Source organism: Oncorhynchus mykiss, chromosome 17 (genome assembly GCF_057628025.1).
Source record: "Oncorhynchus mykiss isolate SJ-2025 chromosome 17, ASM5762802v1, whole genome shotgun sequence".
Lineage (NCBI taxonomy): Eukaryota > Metazoa > Chordata > Actinopteri > Salmoniformes > Salmonidae > Oncorhynchus > Oncorhynchus mykiss.
The window spans coordinates 79,299,235-79,305,000 of NC_143038.1; positions in this window are offsets into that span (position 1 = coordinate 79,299,235).

Sequence of the window (5,766 nt, forward strand, 5' to 3'; positions counted from 1 at the left end):
ACAAAAAAAAGAAAAAATCACATAGATATGTGTTTTATTTTTTTTTTTATTTATTATTATTATTTTTTTTTATTTATTTTTTTATTTTTTTATAAGAATGTGTAAGTAAAAGTAACTAAAGGTAAATATTTTTTTGAGAGTCCGTGGTCATGGTAACTCTATAGTGCTAGTAAAGTGGCTGAAGGAAAGTGTTTATTGAGCGTCCATGGTCATGGTAACTCTATGGTGCTAGTAAAGTAGCTACAGGAAAGTTATATTGAGAGTCCATGGTCATGGTAACTCTATGGTGCGATTGGAGGTCTGTTTTTGTGGTCTTAATGACCCCCTGTCTTTTGTATGGGATGTGGGGTGTGTAAGGTGCGGGTGTAGTGTATGTCCAGATGTTCCTCAGCTGTACTGTAAGCCTCAGTGGTGGTCCAGCCCGTGGTAGTGGTGTTGGTCCTGGAGGGTTTTTTTTAGGGAGGTCCATCCTTGGTCCGTGAGTCTCAGTGGGATATCTACGTTGTGGTTTTATTTTGGAGGTGGCTGTTGACCAAGGAATCCTTGAGAGATTTTTTTTGTGTTCCCTTTGAAGAGAGAGTAGTTTTTTGGATTTGAGACATCATTTTTGGGGGGATGCGAGTAGCCACTCGGAAGCTGGGTGAGTTGTATGGTGGGGGTAGGCCATCAGGTATGGTGGGGTTGATCCGCTTCTAGGGAGAGTTCTTTTGACATCGGTTCCCGTGGGAAGTGGTGTTGGTCCTCGAGGGGTTTGGGAGGTCCATCCTTGGTCCGTGGGTCCCGGTGAGATTCTTTGGTTCCTTTGTTGTGGTCTTTGGAGGTGGTGGTATACCAAGGAATCCTTGAGGTTTTTTTTGTTATTCATTTGGGAGGCCAGGATCGGTGTGTGAAGAGGGAGTAGTTATTTTGGCCGTAGTCTCTTCTGGATGTGGGTCGCCACCCGGTAGCTTGGTGAGTTGTATGGTGGAAGTGGGCCATCGGGTGTGGTGGGGTTAGGCCTCTATCTTGGGAGAGTTCCTTTAACATTGGTTCTTTGTGGGTCTTGGGTTGGTGAGACCAGGTTGTCCTGTTTTTTTCAGAGTGGTAGTGGTGAGGGTCTGGTGTTCCAAACGGTTTCTTATATTTTGCTGTGGTATTGTTCCACCTGTGGAGGCATTAACCCTGCGGTACTGGATTGGTGAGGGCTTCGCCTTTCGCTGTGTTTTGCTGCTGGATGGAGCAGGTGGGTTTATCCGGTCCGTGGGGTTTCTGGAGGGGGACAGAGCACGGGGTCAGGGTCCACAAATCAATAGCTTCTGTTGGGTTGTAGGAAGTTGATGGTGTTCTTTGAGTTTCCTGCAGCGTCTTTAGTGTTTGTAAAGGTGGTTTGGTTTTGGGGCCCTCTGGTCCTGTGTGGGGGACCGTCCTCTGGGGTGTCCACATCCTATCTCTCCACTGGATTGGTGAGGGCTTCGCCTTTTAGCTGGGTTTGCTGTTTTGATGGAGTGGGTGGGTTAATCCGGTCCGTGGAGTTTCTGGAGGGGGACAAAGCACGGAGTCAGGGTCCAAGAATGGATAGCTTCTGTTGGGGTGAAGGAAGTTGGTGTTCTTTGAGTTTCCCGCAGAGTCTGGGTGCTCATAAAGGTGGTCCGGTACTGGTGCCCTCTGGTCCTATGTGGGGGACCGTCCTCTGGGGTGTCCACGTCCTATCTCTCCATCCTATGGTGTGGTGAGCGGTGGTGGTATTCTGTTTGAAGGGGTGACCTGTTTGGCAGGTTTGAGGCGTGTCCTTCTCGAGGGGCTAGGTGTCTAGAAGGTCCTGGATTCCCATCATGTAGGATTGGCTGTGGGTTTGGTTGCCTGCTGGGGATGTCATCCAGTGGTTCTGTCCAGCAATCCCATGAATGATGGTGTTGACTGGGAAGAGAGTATGGAGGTAGGTGGTAACGGAGTGTTAACCTGTTCCTGCTGATTATCATTCCATACCACCCAGGTCTGGGTATGGGATGGAGATGAAAATGCAGAGGCCACCTTAACACTCTGCCTCTGCTCCGTTCCCTCAATCACCCTGGTTAGGGTATGATGTGGGGGAAGGTTAGGAGGGTTTGTGTTGCCCAAAAAGAGCCCTTCCCTATGTCAACCTTGTGAGGGTATGACCGGGTCTCTGGGTCCTCTGGTATGGTGGGGGTTTGGCCGCTTTTTTAGAAGGGTTTCTTTGTTCTCGGTTCCGGTTGGTCTTGGGTTTGTGAGGCCGGGTTGTCCTGTGTGGTCGGGGTTGTAGTGGTGGGAGCCTGTTGTGCCATTCGTTGAAGCCTGAAAAAAAGACGTTATGTTAGGCGAAGTCGACGTTCCTACAATGAGACTAGGTTGCCAGTCGAAACTTTTTTCGGCTGGCCCCTCTGAGCGTCTCTTCTTAAAAGGTGTAGAGGGTCTAAGTGATTATCTATGCCCCGTTGAAATTTTTTGGGCCCGGTTTGTAGGTGGAGTAGGGGGTCTGGGTTGCCATCAGAGTGCCCGGGGTCCTTGTTGTCTCGCAGATCATCCGTTGTAGTGTGTCCCTGTGTAAAACTCAAAATAAGGGTAAGAGAAAAGTACAAATGAAAATAGGTAGCCAAAAGGAGATACCCCCGAAGTCCGTGTGGAATCTGCCTTCCTTACAGCATCACAGCGGATCTAGGGGTAGCCCAGCCACGACGCGTTTCTGCCTTACTCGGCTTCATCAGGTGGCAGGGAGGAGAAAAGAAAGGTGCAAAAATAGGTGCACTTGGTCGTAGTACGGTCAAAAAGGCCGTATTTTGGACCAGGGAAAATGGGGTGTGTGTGTGGGTATATGTGTAGTTGAGGCTCGACGGTCTTGGAGGTCTATGAAGGTCCGTTGAAAAAAGGCCAAAAAGGGCGTTGATTCTCTGGGAGGTGGGTTCCGTGATGTAGGAGTACCTAGATTAGGGGAGGAATCGCAATGATTTAAAAGCGGCTCGGAGTGGTCCAGATTCAGGGTGTAGCATGAAGCTATTTAGGGGCCTTTTGTTCCAAAGGGAGTAGAAGGATATTCGTGGGGAGTGTGGAGTACCAGCTGGCAGCTTGGTCCAGGTGAGGTGTATCCATGGTGTAGCATGGAGCTGGGGTCTGGTCTTTCAGTTGGAGTAGTCATCTTGGGTGCAGTTCTTTGGTAGAGGTCCAGCTTGTGTCTTCTCCAGGTGAAGTGTCTTCAAAAGATGTTCAGGCAGAATGGTACTGAGGCTGAGGGATGCTCCTCTTTTATAGGAAATGAGGGGGGTGTGGTTTTGCCAGGTGTCGAATCCGATTGGTGCATGAGGTGTGCATGCGGTGTTCATGTGAGAGAAACGACCGTGGCTTGTCCAATGAGATCGCTTGGCTTTTGGGGAGAGGCGTCTAGTAGTCTGTTATGTGATGGAAAGGCCTCCGTCGTTGATTCCAACGGGGAATTGTATAGGAGAAGTAAACACTTTGCTTTTGGGGTGCTGTTTGGGTTGTGGGTGTCCGAGAGGTACCAGGTGAGTTTTGAGTAAGACTAGAAGTCCTAGGGGTCGAGAGGAGCCATACGTGGAGTTCCTGTGATTTGTAGAAGTATGATAGATCCTCCTATAAAAAGTGTGTGTTTGACCTTTGTGTCACCATTGACTTGTGTGTTAGCGTTGGGAGCGGTCTGCTCTGGTAAGGGGTTTGGGGTTGGAAATACCCGAAGGTGAGGTTCTGTGGGTCCAGGAAAGGTAGAGGATAGAGTGGACATGTGTGGGTTCCTGTAGAATTTTTAGTTGGGGTTCTAGGTGACCCATAGGTTTGGTTATAGGTCTTTGAATGTGGTTGAGTTATTTTTTCCTCCGATTTTTGTGGAGTCACGTTTACTCATATGTAATAAGGTGCGATGTGTAGGGAAGAGTAGTAGCCGTGGTTCTTTGGTCTTTTTGTGGTATTAGAGGGCTTGAACTTTGTTTCTTAATTGAGGGATAGTTGCAGGTAGTGTTACTAGGGGGGTGTTCCTTTTTCCTCGGATCGAGAATGGTGTTGTTTATATCTTTTTAGTTGGTGCTTATTTAGCGGAGTTTTAGCTTTGATCGCGTTCCTGTCCATTTGGGTGCCCGGATATGCGGTAGATTTGGCCGTTTTGCTGTGTTCAAGTCCACTTGGAGTATGGGATGTACGGGTCCGAATTTTTTTTGATGCTGTTTCCAGTGATGTGTGTCCTCCGGAGTTGATGCAACCTGTCCTGTGGGGGATACTTCCCTGGGGGGGAGGGGGGGGGGGGGGGGGGGGGGTCCAGTGTTGAATATGGGTGTTTACTTGTGTGAGAAGGTTTTTGATCCAGATGGGTGGTTTTTAGGTGGTTCCTTTTTGGTTGTCCCATGTATGTACCTGTGATGTACAGTTGACAGGCATTCCTGGTTGAGGCTTGTAGTGTAGGTGGGTCTCCTATGGGTGGGGGTCTTACCTGGGTTTTTGGTTTGTTTGTGTATGGTGCAGAGGTGTGAGTGGGGTGGACCTATTTTATAATTTTGTTTCTTTTTGCTCCTAAGTTGGAAATATGGTCGTCAGGGTTTCTGTGGGAGGGTAGGAGTCTGTTTCCACTGTGTCAGGGTGATGATGTTTTGTTCTTTGGTGAAAAAGAAGGGTGGATGTTGCCTCTTAGTTGAAAAAAAATAGAGGAGGTGATGTATATCTGAAGGTCAGGGGCTGGTTGTAGAGTTCTTGGTCTTTTGATGAGTTCTTGGTCTTTTGATGAAAAAAACTTGGTTGAGAAGGCTTGAAGTAGGTGGGTCTTGATTTCTTCATCGTTCTAGTTGTTTCTCAGGGGTAGAAGTGTGTGTTGGTGGAGGTCTCAGGAGTGATGTCCTACAGAGGTTTGTTAGAGCTATTTTAGGTTGTATTAAATCTAATGATTATTTTTAACCTGTTCACCATCAAACCATTTCACAGAGAGGTATACTGGGTGTAGAATCAACACCCCTAGAAAAGGCCTGATTTGAGATGATCCCGGTTAATTTAAAGGGATAAAAATTTCCTTGGCTTGCTGCGTCCAGATCCCCCGTCAGGCAATGCAGCGGTGACTGGCAAGTGTTTGTTTGTCTAGTTTTGAGTTGGTTGATCCACTTCCATCTCTGACACATGGAAGCCGAAGGGGGGGAAGGGAGGGGTGTGCACTCCACACATGTGCGCACGGTCCGGGTGGGTCCGGGCGCGGCCGGCCAAAGTAGTAGGCCCCATGGTTGCCCACTTGTAGATTAACCCGTTGGTTGGGTTAAAATACTGTCTGTCAGTAGGTTTTAGGTTTAGGTATAGTTTTAACCTGTTATATCTCTAGGGGCGCTATTTCATTTTTGGATAAAAAACGTTCCCGTTTTAAGCGCGATATTTTGTCACGAAAAGATGCTCGACTATGCATATTCTTGACAGTTTTGGAAAGAAAACACTCTGAAGTTTCAGAATCTGCAAAGATTTTGTCTGTAAGTGCCCCAGAACTCATTCTACAGGCGAAACCAAGATGATGCATCAACCAGGAATTAGCAGAATTTCTGAAGCTCTGTTTTCCATTGTCTCCTTATATGGCTGTGATTGCGTAAGGAATGAGCCTACACTTTCTGTCGTTCGCCCAAGGTCTTAGCAGCATTGTGACGTATTTGTAGGCATATCATTGGAAGATTGACCATAAGAGACTACATTTTCCAAGTGTCCGCCTGGTGTCCTGCGTGGAATTCGGTGCGCAATTGCCAGCTGCTAGTACTTTTCCATTTGATATAGGGGAGAAACCATGTGTCCAAGAACGATGTA